The sequence below is a fragment of the Pteropus medius genome, unplaced genomic scaffold (genome assembly GCF_902729225.1).
Source record: "Pteropus medius unplaced genomic scaffold, Ma_sr-lr_union100, whole genome shotgun sequence".
NCBI classification, from domain to species: Eukaryota; Metazoa; Chordata; class Mammalia; order Chiroptera; family Pteropodidae; genus Pteropus; species Pteropus medius.
The window spans coordinates 9533368-9555048 of record NW_024340849.1 but is presented as its reverse complement, the minus strand read 5'-3'; the positions used below and the strand labels follow the sequence as shown (position 1 = coordinate 9555048).

General features: G+C 36.8%; 1 protein-coding gene and 1 long non-coding RNA gene across 2 annotated transcripts in view; both read left to right on the top strand.

Moving 5' to 3' along the window:
- PHLPP1 (PH domain and leucine rich repeat protein phosphatase 1) overlaps positions 1-21681 on the top strand; it is a 166582-nt gene that overhangs the window by 28840 nt on the left and 116061 nt on the right. The gene's annotated exons all lie outside the window — the stretch shown is intronic.
- On the top strand, positions 1766-21201 carry LOC120584422 (uncharacterized). The gene is made up of 3 exons (XR_005648030.1): positions 1766-1776; positions 14852-14857; positions 17381-21201. It is a non-coding gene; the product is annotated as an uncharacterized LOC120584422 (long non-coding RNA).

The window sequence follows — 21681 nt, the reverse complement described above, 5'->3', positions numbered from 1 at the left end:
AACACTTTTCACTCTTAGGCCACTTACTACTTTCTGAGATTATGTTGTGTTTGCAGCCAAAAGTTTTGAATTTATTCACAAACATATTTCTTTGAAAATGCAACAGATTGAGAACCCATGGAGAGATGGGTGGAGTTAGCTCTACTTGATACATTCTCATTTGTATCTTTGACTTAAATAATATTTGTTAAACTTTCTTGAACATGTGAAATTTTGCTGTTTTTATTTCAAGATCTTGCTTGAAATGTAACACTGATATGCCTACTTTCCCTCAGCTATACTTTGTTGGCTAAGATCAAGGACTAATCAAAAATGACTAACTCTACACTTTGTTGGCAAAATCACAATGTAGTGTACTAGTTTTGGAGATCAGTTTCTTTTACTCTTATGTATGGACCCCACTGTTATTTGTTGATTATAGTATCTCTTATGGCTTTACCTCATTTCTTTACAAACCCCAGACTACTTTCCCTTTGGGATTTACAGGAAGGATGGGCTGAACTAGTGATTTTCTCATTTTGGTTTTAAAAAATGAACTATTTCATGTACATGTGTTCAAAGTGAACAGCCTTCAAAATAGTGAAATACTTGGAAAACACATAAATTTAATTGTTCAAAAAATTCTCTACCACTTCTGATGTTTTTACCCTCCCTGGTAATTAGTTTTTTAGGCTGTCAACATTCTAGCTTCGCAGATATCTAAATGTAAATTACAAAATATTTTTCCCCATATTAGAAATTTCATTTTTATCTTCCTGTTTAATTACATTTTAGATGTTGTTTCAGATCTATTTTATATATATACTTGTATGTATCTTTTCAGAAGTGTCAGTGTAGTTCTGAAATGTATTAGAAACTAACTTATTGAGAAGGTGGTATGAATCTGCGATTGCCCACTACTACCAAAATTAATCTTAACTGAGTCATAATTGGTGATATTACAGAGTTTCTATAACTGGTGGCTTGACTGACTCACTTAAGAGCAGATTTTGCTTGGGCATTAAAATCATTACTATCTAGTTCGTCTATCCTCCTTAGAAATTGAAAATCAAAAAGTTGAGAATGAAACATCTTGCTAATAATAGATTTCCGCTTAGATTAAAAAAATAGGATGGTTCATCTCACTTATTTATAGTCTTCTAGCCATTCTCAGTCCTGTGCCTCTTTGCCCCTTGGGTTCCACACTTGTCTGTTTCAACTTCTGTAAGAAACCATAGTACTACCTCCAGATAGTAGTTGCAGTCTGGCAGTTCCAGGGGCTGGATGCTAGTGATCCAGAGATTTATATTGTTTGAACAGTAGTTTTAATTTTTAAAAATTAGTTGTCGGTATTTTTTTTAAGAGATTATTTCCAGTGTGTCTTAAAAAGAAGCAAAAGTCTGGCAACACCAGTGTATGAGGTGACTTTCTTTAGATGATGCACGTAGTCACCTGTTCCGCAATTCCATTGAATTCCTTTCATTTTCTATTATTTGCCTGACCCCATAGGCATTTTCAGCTTGCAGTCCCATGCTAGACTTTTTGCTTACAGGTGCGTACCCATTTTCATGGCATTAGATTTTCCACCTTAATTGCTGCTGATTCTGTGCTTACTGTGGCTTGTGAACTGGTGAAAAAAAAAAATCTATGCTTTGGGGTGCCAGATGAAATTGTTTTTAAATCCTACTTTTACCATTTACTTAGCTGGGTGTCTTGGACCAGTTTTCCATCACCTCCCTAAGCTTCATATTCCTCTCACGTGCAGTGGGCAGGCCGTGGCCCTCCCTGTGCTGTTCCGTTACCCTCTCTGTTCTTCCTGCACTTCCACTCTCTCCCAACTGTATGTTTTGTGTTATTTTAATTTTTTACATTGTCAACTAGGTAACAATTTAATTTCGTAGGGGAAAGAAGAGTGAATATAAAACAAGATAGACATATAAGTGGGTTTTTGTTTGTTGTTATTAGTGGCCTACTCAGCAAAACTTGATGAAATTTGCACAGTGATACCCCTTGGAATGGGTATCCCTCTGGTGTTTTGAATGAGGACGGGGTGCATGTGCGCTGATTCCTCAGCAGTGAATAAATCTTAAGTGAAAACTTAAAAGCCAGACAGCATCTCTTTTAATTCCTGAGAAGTATGTGATTGTTAAATAGTACGATTTTCTAAACAAGGTATTAAAAGAATATGGCTTACTGAGAATTTGAGGGTGTCAACAACATGAAAAAACAGGCATTCTACAAATTTGAAATAGGGATACTGAATATATGTTTCCGTAAGCATTTTTTAAGATTTAGAAAATACTAACAAAAATGGCCTAGATTCTATTTTTATTTGTAATCAGATGATCTAAGATCTAATAAAGATCTAATAGTTTTTTTCCCTAGTATGTGACTACTTAAGTGAAAGCATTTAATATCCTTAATAATAATTAATATTGATTTTAATTAATAAATTATTAATGCTATACTAGTATTCCTGACTATCCAGCTAAATAGGAACCTGTTTTTCTTCTAGAAAATTATCTGTATATATAAAGCTGTGGTTTTGATGAACATTGACTCTAGTCCAACTTACTCATTGACAGTTGAAGAGACAAGGACTTAAAAAGAGGAACTTGATTGTTTAGGTCCCACAAGCAGATATCGGGTGGGCCTGAACTATGACTCAGGTCTTCTCCATTCAGTTTATATTCTTTCTGTAACTCTTCACTAACCTAAAAGAAATGTTTTTCTGGAAATCATTTCTGTTCTCTTGGTATTACATGATTTTCACATAGATTTATGCTTCGAAATTAAATTTTATACATTAGAATAGTTTTTAAATTTTATGACTGGGTTTTTATGATTGATCTAAGGATATAAGTGGTTCAAAGGAAATATCTATATTTCATATCTGTAATCGTTTTTAAATATTGACTTTTTCTATTTTTGACATAATGGCATGGTAAAGGTGTCTGTAGGAAAGAATTCTTAGTGTTTTTACCATGGAAATATGAATAGTAAAGTAAGATAATATAAAACACAGTTGTTACTTTTTAATATCCTTTACTATTGTTTTGCAGCTAAATCTACAAAACTTTACCAGCCTGTTTCACCTAGCCAATTAAAATTTCCGTGCAGAAGTTTTCTCAGGGTGACTCGGTTACTCCTTTTTTACTCATTGGTTCTGCCTCAGGGATGAACTCCCAGCTATTTAGGGAGGCGCTAGCCCAGTGTAGCTAACCTGTCGCCCTGAAGTAGTTGCCATAACTTGCCCGCCACCCTCCTCCACTGCTTTCTGAGCATTTTTTTCTCTAATTCTATATGTTTCTTAAATAATTATAGTGCATGGCCTGTAACCATGCTGTCTGACCTTTGGAATTTAGGAGGAAAGAGGTTGCCACCAAAGAGAGGAAGAGAATCACAAGTGATTTCCATACAGGTTACAAGTGGGACCCTGGACACCTCCTGTTTCCAGCTGTGGTTTCTGGCCTTTGGTTGGGTACACACATCTCGCCTGCTGGAAATCATGGGCCTGCTTCATTCAGCCTCTTGGGGTCTACTGAACCATTGCCATCCTCTCCATGCAAGTGCTGGGGCAGACGGAAGACTGCGACTACTACACAGCTGCCATTTCTGTCCCATCCCCTCTCAGATCTCCCCCTTTCTCAGTCCCTTCTTAATTTCTCTGTTTGCAGAGTCAGTGGTGTCCATGGCACTGCGACACTGTTGTTTGGTAGTGCTGCGCCACTCTTTCCTGTGTGTCCTTCCCTACCTGCTCCACGGACTCTTGATAGCAGGCCCTGTCCCCTCTACATGTGACTTTTCCCAGTGGCACTAGATAGTTTTCCTATTGGGCAAACCTAAATTCTGTTACTTCAGTTGATAAACACTTAAAGATACAAATTATCTCAGTCTTAAAAATTAAAAAAAAGAAAGCCCAAAATAAAAACATTTTCACCCCTAGCTACTATTCTGTCTTCTATCCCTCTGTTCTTTTGCAGGCAAACCTATTTCAATTCTTCTTTCTCAACTCTCATTTGTTCTCTACCCCATGCAGTTTGGGTTCTGCCTCTTTCTTATTATGGAAGTATTTTTCTTAATATCACCAAAATGGGGATGGTAATAACACCTTATAGGGTTCTTGGAAGGGTTAAATGAGTTAATTCTTGTAAAACTCTTGGAGCAGCAAGTGTGTGGCACTTGGTAAGCACTCAGTAGACGTTAGCTTTCGTTATTGTTATTTGCCAAATCCACTAATATCTTTTTTCCTTGTCTCCTTTAATTGTTGACAGCATTTGACACAGATCATCTCATCCTTCCCTTCCCTTTGCTGCTATGACATTTTATTGTCCTTGTTCAATTCTAGTGGCATTGACCATTTTCAGCTCCTTTATTAGTTTCTGTTCCCCTCGTTCTTTAAATTTAAGTTCTTCCCAAGCCTCTCTCCTAAGCGACCTTCCCTCAGATTGCTGCTTATGCAATTTTTGGGGGGAAGGTTAATGCTATTATAATTCTGTGAGTTATTCAGGATTTCTACCTTGAAATCATCTAAAATTCTGTCTTCTTCACTTCCTTTCTCCAGACCACCCCCAAATCTAACGCTTTTCCAAATCCTGTTGATTGTGCTTCTGTCATTGCATGCATAGCCTTGTCATGTTCATTGCCACTGAGGTCTCAGGTCTTTCAACTTTTTTCTCCCCAGATTGAAAAGCAAAACAAGAGTTATTGCTTTTCAAGCTCAGCTCTGATGTCACTCCCGTTGCTTGAAGTGGTGGTCTTCGAAGATGGGTGGTTGTCTCATAGGCAATATGCAAATAGATATATTTAGATGTGGGAAGAAAACATGGAAACTTGCGTTTATGCTTAAGTTAAGCTTTACCAATTTTGATGTGTGCTTTGACGTTGATACCTTCGTTGAGTCTGTAAATCATTTGATCATGTGTCTTGAAATATCCCAGAGAAAGTGTGCAGGGTAAGTTAATAGCCCTCAATTGATTGTTGCTTTTCAGCATATTATAATCTATTACAGTTTACAGGTGCCTGCTGAAGTGGACTTATAGAGTATATCACTTAGTTTTTAATAAGCAAATGCTCTCAAAATGGATGTGACTTACAAAGATTCCTATAAAAAAAAGGATTGAGGAAAATATTAATAAAGAAAAAGGATTGGGTAGGGGGAGAGGAAAGGTGTTTCAGTCATAGGACTTGTTTGGGAACTTGGGAATGTCATGCTGGATTTGGGGGCAGCTTTGAGGGCCCTTTGGAACTGTGTGTTGGGCAAGGATATCGTTTCTTCTGATTTTGTGTTTGCTTGTATAGAATGGGCACTTGTTAGGGTAATACTCCTCGCCTTTCTAGGAACTCTCATTTACTCCTCCCTAGGGGAGAAGAAGTGACTTATTTTTCTGGTGTTTGGAAAAAGGAACTGGGCATGTCTAGTTCAACTCATCATTTCCTGCAGAGAGCCTGCATTCTGCCCTGCCCATTCACACTGTAAGTTTTCTAGGGGCAGGCCTCCACAGGAAGGCCTGTGGCTGGGGGTTTAATACCTGTGACTAGGTAGGTAAGCTGGCCTAATTATGGGCTAAAACGTTAGCAAGACCATTTGGTTAACTGACCTAAGCTACCTTTTCTAACCCAAGCTTTATTAGCAGTAAAGCTGATGTTTTATCTTCACCTGTCTTGTTTCCCTGTGTGTCTCACTGGTTCTGAACTTGAGGGGTGAGGAATAGGGATGGTAAGTGCTGAATCTTTTCCACTTCAACATCAAAACCTCCATCTCTGAAATCAAGTTACTAACCACTAACTTGGAGAGTTGTTATATGAGGCTAAAAAAATATAGATTGAGTATTTGAAAAATAAACTGTCTACAAATGTATAGATTTATAAATATTCTTGAGAGTGGAAAGTAGAAACAAGCTGAGACCTGTTACTTTTGTAATTAATTGCTATCCAGAGATTAAATTCTAGCTCCTGCCAGCCACTCCCTGCCAAATCCTTGAATTACGTAAGGGAAGTGGTAACGGTGGGGGCAGAGGTGAGTCAAAATAGCAAGTGAAAAAGATCTCACTTCAAATATATAACCTGACTATGAGGCTCTAAATTATAATATTATGATATCAAGAATATGGGAATGAGGAAATATCAGATCAAGAAAATTAATTTTCCGACAGGAATAGAGAGAGTTAGAATGAATAATTTCAAAGGAGAGCACTAAAGCATAGATCGCCTCGGCTTTCAGAAGTACCCCATATTATTTGGCCCTCTCTCAGTTAATGAACTATGGGAAATGTGCTTACATTGGATTATGGGAGCAAAACCACAGTTCCCATTCTCACTTGAGAAAGTCCTAGAATTTGGCTGTATATACCCGTTACTATATAAGACTATAGGAAAAGAATCAATTGCAGTTTTCTGTTGTGTTTGATCCTCTCCTCCATACATGGAAAGATACAGCTCATTCATGGCAAAACCCAATACAATTTTTGAGTTTTAAATGAAATGATTTAATGGTTTGGAGCATGACTCATCTGTGGCACAGGCATGAAATCCTAAGTAATGACTCATGGGAATTGCTGCTGCCACAGAATTTTGAACCCAGGGACTGAATTCCTCTCTGAAACTATTTGTATTAAATTGCATGTCCAAGTAGGTAAGTAGGTAATAGCTGTTTGTATCTGGTGGTAGCATGTGTGTCTGGATATGGAGGAGATGTTAGGGAATTGTGCTCCCAACCCCCAATCTAGTTTAGGTAAACTACAGTTGTAGCTAATCGATTCAGAGAGTAGTCCCTTTAACTCTAGCCCTCTTTATGCACAAAGTGGTTTGGAAGGAAAGATGCTCAGATGCAGTATTTGGATGGCACTAGTTAACCACATAGAATTTAGAAAAGAGAGTTGATATGAGGCTCAAGTCATCTTAGGGGCTCCTAGGAGAGATGAGGCCCATTAGCACCTCTATGTCTGGGAAAAGCCCTGCTTTGTAAGTTTACTTAATTTCTATTTTAGAAAGAATCTATCTAGAAAAGTGTAAAGGTAAAAGTTTGATAACTGCATTGTAGACGTCAAAGAAGCCACAGCTTAGATGAAAAATTTCAGCCTCTGTGATTAAAGAAAAGCAAAAATGAAAAGAAATTAGGAAACAACATTCTTTCCCATTCCTCAAGCCCCAAATCAGTGAGTAGGCACCTTGGGAACTAAAGAGTTGGAATACAATGGAGAAGATCCAAAAGCAGAACCAGATGACCTGTAAGGCAGGAAGTGCCCCTTGAGCCTCTGTTGAAAACTCAACAGTGATATCATTGGCGATGGAAGAGGCTATTTTATAACTCTGGAATATGAGTTTGATAATTACTCTGTAAACAGCACAACAAGGCTCTGTAACACCCTCGCCTATCTGGAATATAGGCAAAAGTAGGAAAATAGGTAGAGAATTTCTCTGATTATCCCAAACTGGTGTCACTAAACCTTGCCTGGCTCAGATTTCATTATATATTTAAATATGGTTCTGCTAAACTTGGTTTTGTGGTTACATTAGAAATATGGGAAGGAGACTGCTATAGGTGTTGTAGTGACAGTATCAAGCATAATAAGTATGTAGGTAGAGATGAAAAATTACATGATTACCTAACAACAAAAAAGAAGATAAAAAAGAAAGCAAATAAAAGAATTTAAAATCTCAGAAGCTGTGTTCTAATTAGGATAAAAGCAAACAATTTATAATCTTAGTAAGCCTTTAGGTATCAGAATTACAATTAGGTTATTTTATAGTCATCAAAACAATAGTTTATATGCCAAGTTCTCTAGGGGGGTCATGGTGAGAGATGGCAGTCTGTTTAGTGATGTCTGCTACATGCATCGTCATGGCTGAATAGGATATAAACTTTTGAAAGTTTAATACATCATATATAAAATGGTCGCTAGTAATATTAGGGATAATGATGAAGATTGAGTCCTTAAAAGGATAACTCTGATATGTAGAAAACTCTTAAGAACTGCTCATTCAGTTAATATTCTATATACAAAATTTCAGAGATGATTATTTAGTTGAAAACAACAGAAAGCAGTCAAGTGTGATTTGAAGTTGTAGATTAGAAATACATTTTAATGGACTCTTGGATATAAATCTTGATGAAAATTTTCAGTATTATAGCATCAGAAGTCTGGAGGTAGGAAGGGTTTAAAGAGAATTTCCTGTAATTCCCTGGTTTCTGCCAGGCTGTTTTATTTTACGGTTTTGAAGCCTATCATGTTAGAGGTAAAAATGATTGAATAGTTTAAAAAAATGATTTCTGATTTCGAAATGAGTAGAATAATTATCTGTGATTGCTATGGGGAGAAAAGATAAACAACCATAATTTTAAACAAACTTATTTAATCATGTTAGAATTTAAAAATGTATATTCTGTCTTTCCAAAAATTACCTTTTAAACTTTCAAAGAAATGTCTCAGAGCTGCTTTATTTATCTTCCATATACTAGGAAAAATAGTTCATACCATTAACTATCTGGGTTCAATGGCTCCTTAAACATTTTTTTGTGTGTTTTTAAGTCAGTTCACAAATAATTTACAGAACAATAAAGGGTTAGTGAGAAACAACTTTATTAGGACTTTTTAACAAGAATTTAAAATAGGAATCCAAATTCTTATTGCATGTTTTCTAGGTTTAAAGGTATGTACATCCAAAAGGGATAACATTCTGTGAATGCAGCTGCTCATCAGCTGTTATGTATGAATGTAGTAATATCTGTTTTGTAAATACTGATTCCAGATTTCAAATATATCTCTAATAGCTTATTATTACTTCTTGTTCTTGTACTTGCATCATCAAATTACATTCTTGAAGAATTTTTTGAAATCTTAGGCAATGTATATTTCTTTTGAAGACAAGGCCATCATCTTTGCTCCATAGTTGCAAAACATTTTCATTCCTGAGTCTATGCCAGTTAGTATGGTCAATCTAATTACTATTTTTCATTTCCATATCATGTATTTCTTTTCATTATCTTTTTTCAACATGTCAATTTGCAGCCCACTAACAAACCATGTGAAGTAAATTTTGACATACAAACATTGCAATAGATGAATAAATACTGTCATGGGCCCTTTTAGCAAAATGGGATGATACATGTTCTTGTTGGAAAATATCATATGATGCAGTCCATAATCTTGAATGACTTATTGGATGAGATCATTGTACTTTATTTTCGTACTTAGAAATATATTGTTCATGCATGATTTCTTGAATTTGAGATAAATCCATCTAGACTATCTTCATTTGAAGACTCATAGTCTGAGGTTTTGGTTATATGGTTAATTTTATCATTAGAGTCTAGAGTGCTGCTGCCATCTGTCTCTTTGCATTCATCTTTTGATTTACCAAATTGTGACATGTCTTTGTCAGTTTTCCTCTCTTTGCCATTATGAGCAGAACATGTATAATTCGGAATTCTCAACTGTGTTCAGTGAATGCTAAAAGCAGATGACAGAGTTAGTTTCTTCAGTCTAAAACTTTCTTGAAAGATTATGTAATGCTTTGGGCAATACAATAAGAAATCTGAGGATATGATAGTAACAATTTCATTGTTATATCATCTTTCTCTCAGTGAGTCCGCCATTCTTCCGTTGTTTTTTATTTGTTTTTGGTCTTTTTTTTTTTAAAGCATAGTTGGGAATAATTGATTAGTATTAATAAAATAATCTTAGGGTAATTTGTAAATGTGAAACACTTTACAAATAGCAGTGTTTCAAAATATAGGAAAAATAAGATCATTAAGGACCCATAATGTATCTTAGATTTACAAAATGGGCCATTGGATCCATCTGGTAATTGCAACATACAATGAATTTTATTGTTTTAAAAATAAGAAGTGGATTTTTATTTGTTCTTTGTTGGAAGACTTCTAAGAATAAGTCATGAAATGCAGTTCTTACAAGTAGTTAGAGCTGCTCGAAAAACTCAAAAACTAAGATTGGGTAGAGTGGACCCTTGTGTGATGAGGGCCAATTGAAGTGGTAGGAAGTGTGCGATGTTCTACAGAAGCAGAAGAGGAGGATTGGATACTGGAAACAACATGCAAGAAATTCCTGGATTTGGTTACACTGGGAACTTTAGGCTGCTCGGGGTTTGAGAGTATCTTTTCAGCTTTAGTTTATGTGATGCTGCTGAATGGGATTTTCTCTAAGATGCCCTGCCCCACTTTTTGTCTATGTGAAATAGGTTTTAGCTGCTGGGAAACTTTAAGAAATACGGTGGGACATATGTGTTAGCTAGTCCAAGTCTCAGTTATGTACAAGGTGGGACATTGTTAAAGCTTTTCAAGACCTGTAATGCTGTTTGAAGCTTTGTACATCAGTGAATTATTTTTTTGGCTCTTCTTAATTGGCCTTGATTTAGTTTGCCTTTATCATCTCTGTGGTGAAGTAGGAAATTTCAGAGATTGGTGTTTGTAAGAACTTCGGCTGTATGTAAAGTTTCCTTGTTTTTTTATTTGTGTGTCCTCTTTATTTACACTTGTCACCACAAGATACCAGATTTTGAGGCAAGGACTATTAAAAATATTTATTGGGGTGGAGGGGTAGATATTCTATTTGCTTGTTCTTAGCCAGAATATAGACTGTTTTAACTTTGCAAAAGATCAAAGTAGTGAAAAGCCATTCCTGATGCTCCTGTGAATTTTGTAGAAATTGTCACAGCCTTCTTGTGACATGTGTAAATTCATTGGCTGATTCTGCCTATTGTCCAAAACCTTGATTAGCTTGGCTAGATTCAAGGTCTTGTAAGGTATGGTCCCAGCATTCTTTCCTCTTCCCAAATATTCACTGCATTTGAATTAAACTCGTCTTATTTTTATACTTCCACATTGTTAGGTACATAGCATAGCATAGCAAAGGAATTAGAGTCAGACCAGCTTCATTTTGAGCCTTACTCTGCTGCCAACTGGATTTTTGACCTTGGAAAAGTAAGTGGACTTCTCTGTGCCTCTCATTCTTCATACTAAAAATGGATTGCAAAGTTGCGATGTTTAATTATGGATAAATGTAATAGCCTTTGACATAGAGGTCGCTAGGTAAATTGTCTCTTCTCTTATGCTTGACTGAGCTAATATCATAATGATCCCTATTCTTTCTTTTAAAAGAGGCATAACACACACACACACACAACACACACACACACACAATTGCAAATTTGAAAGTTGTCTTGAGAATTTGTAGTTCCCGTTGAGATGATGACTTAAGGTAATAATTCCTCCTTGTTCTTGATCTCTCACTTAGAAACCTTGCCTTTCTCCTTTGTTTCACCAATCTACCTACAGTTGTGAGGTAATTCAAACTATGAAAGCATTCAAGTCGTTTTTCTATGTGCAAGTAAAACAAAATAACATGTCAATTCAAATGAATAGCAAAAGCAAAATTCAAGCAAACAAAAATACCTCCTCAAAAAAACCCAAAACCCTTTTTTGTTTCATTCCCGTCTACTTATCCACCTTTTTTTCTTCCTTTATGAGTAGCTTCTTGAAAAGACAGTCCATAGCACTATTATCATCTAAACTTTTTTCCTTCCCTTTCTCTTTCCCCTTCCCTTTCCCTTCCCTTTTACTACTTCAGTGCAACTTTTAGCCCTACTACTGTACTGAAACTGCTCTCCCTAAGGTCACGAAAGACCCCATAGCATAATCCATGGAGCACTCTGAGGCATTCTTTTTCTTCACTTGCTATCTTGTTCTCATCGAATCCGTTCCTAGTAATTCTTATTACTCTTGTGCAGACAACAGGCAAAGCTGCATTTAGCTCAGATTTATCTTTGAAAACCTAGACTCATTAGCTTTTTTGGCTTAACCACAGGACACCCGGCAGAACCATAGTTGAATGTGATTAAAGCTAAATCCACTTCACCATATACCTCCTCTTATAGTCTTGATCTCAGCTAATGGCACTGACATTCACCCAGCTGAGGTATGATTTATTGAGGTATGATTTATGTGCAGTTACCTATACCCATTTAAAGTATATAATTCAGTCAGTTTTGACATGTGAGCACCTGTGAAGCCACCAGCATAGTCAAGATACAGAACATTTCCATCATCCTGAGAAGTTTTCTCATACTCCTTTGCAGTCAGTTCATCCTTCCTCTGCCCTTGGCCCCATGGAATCAGTGATCTACTTTCAGTCGCTGTAGACTGGTTTGCGTTTTCTATATTTTATATCAATGGACTCATGAGCTGTAACAGTCATGGTTCTCCAGAGAAAGAACTAATGCTATATGTATATTTATATTATATATATATATATATCTATAGATATTTAAACAAATTTAAGGAACTGGCTGACATGATTATAGGGAGTAACAAGTCCAGACTGTTTAGGGCAAGCTGGCAGGCTAGAAACTCGGGCAGGGTTGATATCGCAGTCTTGAGTCTGAAGTCTGTAGGGCAGGCTAGTACGCTGAGAACTCAGACAGGAGTCAATATTATTTATAGTTTCAAGTTAAAATCTATAGGCAGGCTAGAAATTCGGGCAGGATTTCTATGTTACAGTCTTGAGGCAGAATTCCTTCCTTGAGAAACTTCAGTTTTTTGTTCTATTGACTATGAGCTCACCATAATTGGTATCTTGTGTTGTAAATTTCTTCTTCTTCTTCAGAAAGGACACTTCTCACCCCGCCTCCCCCCGACCCTTTTTCCTGGGGTAAGGACTTGCTCTTTTAAACTCTTTGGTCTATGTTTAAGCCTTCATTGTCCTTGACCTTCGTGTTAAATTATCCTTCTCATTGATGTCCTTTGTATGGTATCTTCCTTCTCCATATATGATGCCTCAAGTTATTATTTCTAAATTGCAATCTGTTCTTGTTGTTCCCTGCTGAAAAATCCTCAGTAACTATCCTTTAACTCCAAATTGCCTAAGTCTTGGTGATGTCACCTGATGGAATTTCCACATTAGAGAATATGGCATGGAGAACAAATCAGCCAGTTTTCTATGTAAAGGAGTAATCCCAAACTTGGAGGATTTACGCATGCCTTCTATTATTATATTTACCACATTCTGTTGTCACTATTTTTTTTAATTAGCCTAAACTTATTAATACATTGCCTTTGATATTCTCCCTAAGACTTAACACTGACCATTGTGACATGGGAGGCTTTCATACCGGTTTTTGTGTTTTCTGTGTTTTGTTTTGTTTTGTTTTGAGGGTATAATTAGAAAACTTTTAGGAATTAAACAGTGGTGGTGGAAATCATTGACATGAAGAAAAGTCTAGGCAGCCAATAATTTTTGGATGTTATGTTATTTTTTAAAAATATTGTAGTTTTATATTTAGAGGCCCTAATTTAAAGAGAATAATCTGGAAGACTAAATATTAGAGCCTTCAGTTTAATTGGAAAGTAACTTGTTGAACTGGCAGTGAACATGTGTTGAAGAGAATGGTGACAATCACTGATTCTTTATTCTGAATTTTCTTTGACATATTATGTACCATGGCTGTTCCATTAGGGACTTGCTGTAGTTATGGTTTTAGATTTCTAAGCAGCAAGATTAAATATTTTTAGAAATGTAGAAACATGTTCAAATTGAGTTTGTTCTCTGGAGGACGTGTGTGTGTGTGTGTGTGTGTGTGTGTGTGTGTGTGTGTGTGTGTAGGTAGCATTAAAGTTTTAAAAGGCATCTCATAAAAAACTATTTATGACTTCTCTTCTAGACAGTACACAGGCTAAGTATCCAAGGGATAAAATAATTCAGCCACAGAATAACTATTTGTTAATGTATTGATTTAATGTTTATAGCTTGATGATACAATACAGATTTTGAGTTATTCCTTAGCATGTTTGCTCAAACTGTGCTTTGGAAATATTCTAAATTAAACCTTCTAACTCTTATAGTCCCATGAGGTTAGCTGTGGGTTCCAACATTTTTAGTTCAGGGAATGAGAGTTGCTGGGGGTGACAAACTCAAAGGCGTGTTTAGAATTTGTAATGGTTTTGTTGTATTCATAAGTAATCAGATCCTGTTGTGCTCCTATTAAAAACCTTCCAGGGGTTTCCAATTGCACTTAGAATGAAATGCAAACATCCTACCAGGCCTCCAAACTCCTGCCTGCCTCTCAGCCTTATTTCTTATCCCTCTTCCCCTCATTAGCCTGGCTTCAGTTCTATGCCCTCTGAGCATGCAAGTTCATTCCTTCCTTTCTGCCATTGTTCTTGGAGTCACCTCTGCCTGTTATCCTCTTCTTTCAGACCTTCAAATGCCTTTTCAGGTTTCGGATCAAATATCATCTCCTCAGAGAGGTCTTTACCAGTGTCTCCTCCTCCTCAGTCACCCTATTCGATTACACTATTTTTATTGTCTTCATAGTATTCGTCACCATCCCTCTCTATGGTCAGTAATCCTCAGGAGAGCTTGGCCTTGCTGTTTGATTCACTCGCTGCTATAACCTTGTGCATGGAGACAGGTAGTGGGTGCTTTGTGTTCAGAGGAATGAATGCAATCCTTATAATCATCCTTACTGAAATAAAGCAATAAGTTAAAAACAACATGTGACTAAATAGGCACTAATTCATATGATTGTCTGTTTAAATTAAAAATGGATCTTTTCATTATGTAGTACAGAATTCAATTATGGTAGAAACAGATACAGTCTCTTGTGGCTGGAGCTGGTATGCAGATACAAGATCATATTTTTTTTTTCAGTTTGTCAGGTCATGATTTTTTAAAATTCTTTAAGAGAGATGGCTGGATAATAATTTCTTTTAAAAAAATTTTAAGTTTATATTAAGTCTAGAGGCATTTTGGAAATTGCTGAAATGTCATTAGATCATGTGTTCTGTTTTTCTACTACATGGCTTAGGCAGAGTGGTGGACTGAGAGCATTCTGGGCTGGAGGTCAGGAGGCCCAGGCTCTGGTTTTAGTTCCTGCCAGTAGCCAACTCTCCACATGAGTCTTTTGGCCTTCAGTTCCCTAATTTATAAAATAATAGGGTTGAATGAAATGAACTAAAATGTCTGTTCTCTTTTAAAGTGTATAATTATATAATCTCAGGCATGAACCAGTCATTTTTTCACTGTTGGGAATTTTTATAGGTTGAATGGATATGTGACATATATGGTAGTTGTTTAGGTATCATTGAGCTTTTGCGAGAATGGAAAGTCAAATTTGTTTAATCTAGTGGAACATTAAAACATCTGAAAAATGCAGAAGTGGTCTGATTTATTTCACTTTTTCTTTTTTGGTATCAGCTGTGGTAAGATACTGTACATTAGAGGTATTGATTTTTAAATTGACAGTATTTTTTAAGTGGATAATGAAGGTTTATCTTAGAATACTAATTTTGGCCTTATCACTGTTGTAAGGATCTCAGTCTTTTTCTTTTTTGGAAATCATTTAATAATTTTATAATTGACTTGGCTTAATGTGTCCTACTTTAGCACATCAGTTTTATTTAAAGTTCATATAATTCTTCATTGACATTAGAGACATATCAGTTTTAATATAGAATACTGTATATCCCATTCTGTATTCTGTAGTTCACTGGTCCTCAGACTTTAGCATAGGCATCAAAATTGCCTCTAGGATTGTTAAACCACAGATTGCTGCTCCATCCGGAATTTCTGATTAAGTAGATCTGGGAAGGGGACTGAGAACTTGCATTTCTAACAAGTTCCTAAATGATGTCGATGCTGCTGGTCTGAGACCTACGCTTTGAGAACCACTTCTGTAGTTTGTCAACTGTTTTGTTTGCACTTGCTGGCAACATCTTGATCCAGAGGAGCCTCGGTCCCTCCATACTGTATAGTGACGCATCTCAACAGTACTGTGCCTCTTCCCCTCTTTTCCTCATGGTCATTAGGTTTCCTGGTGTTACATGGTATCTTAAATCTTTGCTAGCTTCCTGGTAAGTGTGACACATAATGAACGGTTAAATGCATCTGGAATCCTTAACAACAGCATGCTGCCAATAACTTAACCTTTTGGATTGTGTGTTTAAATGGGAAAAACATGCATTTAGAGGTGATGGGCAATTTTATTCTTGTCAGTTTGACAACACTGGCTTTAGAGTCAGTAAGACTTTGGCTTAGAGGTTAGCACTACCACTTATTGGCTATTTGAGTTTGGAGAAATTATGTAAATTTTCTGAATCTTAGTTTCCTTATTTCTAAAATGGGGTTGATAAAATCTGCCTCATAGGATTTTTGTGAGGACCTAATCAAATTAGATTAGGTATATAAAATAATTTGCAGGTACTCAGTAATTGATGGTTTTATTAAAAGTCATCCATCAGTCTAACTGGTCACAACTTGCATGTAGTTTTGGACAGTGTTTGTTAACTCTCAGAGTACTATTCATTTCTTGCCTTAATGTGTATTGCTCACCTAATCTGTTTGCATGAGCCAGGCCATGGGCAGTAGGCAGTGTATGCACAGATCCCACTTCTCTTATTTGGAAATGCTATGTCTTGTCCCTGTCTAACCTGGCTCTGTGTCCCTGGGCACTTAGCTCCGGCTTCCGGTGCCTGTGTCAGGCCCTTCTTGCTCTGAGGACCTGCTGCAGCCTGTTTCTCCAGCTCTGCTCCTGTGTTCGGGGTGATGTCATGCTCCTCTTTCTGGCTGCACATGAAAACCAGTGTATGTAGAGGCATGTAGCTCCATCCCCTACCTGGGATGGGATGATTTTTTTCATAGAATTAACTGTTCTGATCTTTAAATATCTTTCAAATGTGTGTGATTTTAATTTTATTAGATTTAAAGAACAAACTTTTCTTGTGCATTTTAAGGTCCAGGTTTTATACTGGATGTTCATTAGACGCATAGCCCAATGAAAAGAATTTTGATTTACTTTTTATTCTCTTAAAAAGTACCTGTATTCATTATTTTTAATTAGCTTGGAATACATTTGAGAAATTTTCAACTATGAGTTCTGTTGATTGGGATGGAGTTTCCCTAAGAAACTGTTTTGGCCACTAACAAATGTTTTGTGAGAAAGTGCCAGTTGCTCCCATCACAGATTATGCTTGGTGGCAGTGTTGAGTGGGGGGAGGCGGTGTCAGTGACTCTTCATTGTTGTTTTACATTCTATTTTTGGATATAACGAAGAATTCTCTGTTGTTCTAAGGCCTATTGTAATGATGTATTTTCAGCCATATTTATGATGTCATGCTTTTCAGAAACAGAAGAGGTTTGTCTTTGTTACATATTTACACAAACACTTTGCTTCCTATTTCCTTTTCAGTGTACTGATACTCACCTGCCTCCATTGTGTGTATGGGGGTAGTGGTGGTGTCTTGGCAAATGTACATGAATGAATCTGAGCAGTTGCCGCCTAACCATGTGAGCATGTGGCAAGCCTCATGCACTGGACCAAGTGAGACTCCTGGAGAGAGAACAGAGGCACCAGAGATAGTTTACATATAGTGTACATGTATTTACAGAATTGTGAAAACTACATGACAAATGTAAGGAACAAGATATAGTAGTTTTACTTGATTGAATTAAGATATTTGGAAACTGGTGGAATAATTCAGGATTGGCACACAATATTATTACCTAAACAGATACGACTTAGTATGAAGGATTGAATAATACATAATGGAGCGCTCCCTGACATTTATATGTTCTTGCTTAAAACTTTTATTATAGTGCAGACATATCATATACGAATTTAATTTACATGAATTCAGCTATATGCCCTTTATCTTTTATATAAACTCGAAATGTTGCATATGTCAAAGAATTTACAAATAAAAGAGTTTATAAGAATAATTTCCATAATATGTGATATTTATCCTCCTTTGTGCTGACTTTGATCCGGAGTAAAATGTAACTGATAGTAGGACAAGTAACGAGGACAGTAACTTTGAGTATTGTTAAAGATGGTAAAGCAAAGAGCAAGGTAGTAATAATTTTTGACAGATTAAGATCAGATGTTTGGGAGCAGAGTCCTGTTTGTTTGTTTGTTTGTTTGTGTGACTTCCAGTTGTCTGCTTTTTGGCATCTGTGCTTTTATAACATATTTAACACTTCCTGTGGTTTGGGTTGATTTCAGCTCTCATAAGCAAATAGCTTTGGTGAAAGTTTATGAGAGTCTTTTAAATAGTTTAGGGACCAGTAAAACATTATTCTTGCCAGAAAATGGAAATGGTACCCATTAATGGTACTTGTGCTAAAACTTGATGAGTTAGGATATTTGTTTTATGAGTTAAAAATAATAACGGTAAGGTGAATCACCTGTAGTTACTATATTTTGATACTACTCCCTACCAGCCTTTAGATAAGTGCTGTATTATAATGGTTATTGAAACTAGAAGCTATTGTGCTGCACCCATGAAATGAATATCTTTTCTGATCCATGAATACTACCATTGTCAAGGGGACACTTGAAGCCTTGAAGAAAAGCTTTTCTTTTGTCCTTTCTTCTTGATGCATTTTTCCCCTTAGAGCAGATAACGGTTTATGTGTTAGAATACAGCCTAATAACTTGTGTCTTGACCTAATTAAACTGTCATTTATATAGGGTGAAATGAGCGACTATAGATATGACAGTCCCCTTAATGGAAAGAAAAAGGGAATATTTATGCTTGCCTTTTAGAAAGCTCATACTTCTCAAAATTTAGGTCTGATCTCTCATGAAGGGCCTGATAATGAAAAGATGGCCACACTGGGGAGGGGCATCCTGGCCTGCTAGCCAGTCAGTGCCAAGCAGCTGGTACACGGCTAACTCTAGGGCCAACTTCACGGTCTTCAGGGTTTTTAATCTGTAAAATGAAAGACAATGGGAAGAATCTTGAAATTATTCTCATTCTTTGATTACACTTCCTCATCCTAGCCTTTATATAGAAGCAGAGACAGTGGGATAGCTCTTAAGCAGTGGTTCTCATTTGGGGCAATTTTGCCTCTCGGGACATTTGGCAACATCTGGAGACATTTTCGGTTGTCACGCTAGGGGGATTGCTCTTGGTATCTATTGTCAATGAACAGCTAAACATCCTACAATACCCAGCATAGCTTCTCCAGCAGGAATTATCTAGCCCTTAATGTCAGTAGTTCCATGGTTGAGGAATCTGCCACTAAAGTATTATTTCACAGAGAGAGAAATTTCTAGTAATATTCTCATCCTGAAGGGTAGTTCTAGGAAAGAAAGCAGAAACAGAATTCTAATTTTAGCTCCTGCCTTAGAATGAGTGTAATAGAAATTAGAATACGAGGATAAGTCATGACGTAGGTTTTGTGGCCTTACCTACAAGTCCTCATCTTTAGAAAGAAGAGTTCATGGGCTAAGTTAGTTTTTCTAGTGCAGACCATCTTGTGTTTAAGTGAGTGGTGCAAATTCAGAGACTGCTGAAGCCACAAATTTGTTTGTGTATTGAAGAAATGAGGGAATTATCACCAAATAGCTTCATTTGGTTCACAGAATGGTATGTAGCTTGATTCAGTGTGTGGTAGATACTGGACCTACCCTTTCCTGTTAATTCATTCAGTCTTAATTTGACTTTTTCAGAGTGAATTTGGAACAGAGCACAAATCTACTTTCAGTGACACTTAAATCAACAGAAGATTATAGGGATCTTTTTTTGGAATTTAGTAATCGTGGTTTCTTTTTTGTCATAGTTGCCATAATCGAGAAATTGAAGCATGGCTTGTTCAGGGCAAAATGAGTCATGAAGTCAGAAAATATATAGACATTTGTAGAAAGGATTAATATGACATAAATGCTAGAGGAAGGGAGAATAATTTGAAAATTCATTATTTATAACTTGAGGCAAATTAATCATAATTCCAAGATTATGTTGTTATAAAACATGGAAAACCAGATAATTGGTATGTTTTTCTGTTTCACTCTCAATTTTAAAGGACTCTAATTGATGTATTGTTTATATTGTTCACTAAATACAGTGTTTGGATGATAGGGAGGAGTAGAGAATGCATGTGATAGCAGCTCAGATGTGCAGTGCTTCTCCCCAAAAACAATTATAGTGCAGCGGCTGCCAATGGTGATGTCACAGTCGGTAGATAAAGAGCCATTTAAGACTCTTTATAACTATCATTAGAAGGAAAGAGAATTTGTGCAGAATCTGAAGCAGTGTTAAGATTCCTACTGTGTTCCTCTGTTTTGTTGCCTTAAATGATAATGTTCTCAACATTTAATTACTTATGTAATTTAAAAATTATATTTAGCATCATCCAGGAAAAGAGAAGAGTACTGTTTATAGGGGGCGAAGCAGTAGCTCTGTTTGTTAGAGCAGAAGCAGAAACTCAAAGCAGAACTTTTGGACTGAGAAAGAGAAAACAATGTTGGTTTCTAACTTGGTAATGTGGCTGTTAGAGGGGGCTGTTGGGCAGGACTGACCTACATAGATTGTCAATTTTAATACTGTTTATAGGTAAGTAACATCCCTGTGAGAAGAGGAAAATGGCATTAATATAGACTTAGACTATCTGTGAAAAAAGAAAAAGACACCTTACAGGCAAGAAGAACCTAACTTAAAACTAATTTTCCGAATGGCAAGGGCCTTCGCCATCAGCTGTACCCTGTGCTGTTTTGCCAAGATTTGGGCATGTCTTTTTCCTGGATTCCCTTTCATGCTGGATTTGGAGCTTACGTTAGAAAAGAGGATGCTGTCTAACTTTTGTGTTTCAGGGATGAGGAAACCATGCCATCATTTGATATAGCAGGAGTGGGCAGTGTATGGGAAGGGTAGTGAGAGACGAGTCTGGAGAACAGGTCAGTTAGTCCTTGAACTTTATCTCAGTATTTTCGGTCCATAGATTTGTGTCTGACCCATAAGTGCTCAATCAATAACTATAATAATTTATAGGTAGTAATAGGGAAATACAGGGAGATTTCTACTTTACAAATGTCTTTTATCACCTTTTCTCTGACTTTCTGTCTTAGCTCATCATCAATTCGAGAGGGAGAAAGAGATAGATAAAGAGAAACTGAGACAAAAAGAGAAAGAGACAGAGAGAAAATGAATACCAGTATAGTGGAAAGAAAGCTAAAGCACAATGGGCATTGTGTGCTTTATTTCACTTAATCTTCACAATGACTTTGTGTGTTAAATAGTATATTTGCATTTTATGGGTGAGAAAACTAAGATTCACAGATATTACTCAGTTTATGGTAAATTACGAAGCTGAGATTTGATCCCAAGTCTGGAGGATTCCAAAGCTTGCTTGCTTGCTTGCGTCCTTCTTTCCTTCCTTCCTCCTTCCCTCTCTCCTCCCTCTTTCCCTCCCCCTCTCTCCCTCTCTCCTTCCTTCTTTCCTTCCTTCCTTCCTTTTCTACCCTCCTTCCTTTCTTCCTTCCTTTCTTCCTTCTTTATAGTATTCTGTATCGTGTGGCACTTAGGAATTCTACTAAGAACAAGGACTGATTTCATCTCTGTAACTCCATGACTTAGTAGGTTTAGTTTTAGAGAAATGCCAAAAAAGTGTTAAAGGATGTGTTTCAATCCAGAAAGTTGAATTTTCTTTGGAAAAACAGACCAAAAAAAAAAAAAAGGAAGAGTTAGGGGTGCACTTAGAGATAAGATGAAAGGAGAGAGAAGCTAGCATTTGTAGTACACCCAGTGAGTGCCTAGTGGTGGTGAGCCCCTGCTAGGAGGGAGCCATAAATTTAAGATTTAGGCCATGAGTGGTGAAAGCAGGGCCACTGCTGTGCCAGCTATGCACTGCACAGTCCCTTGGGGTGCTGCTCACGGCTGCAGTCTGTGACTGGGGCCTCTTCCTGGAG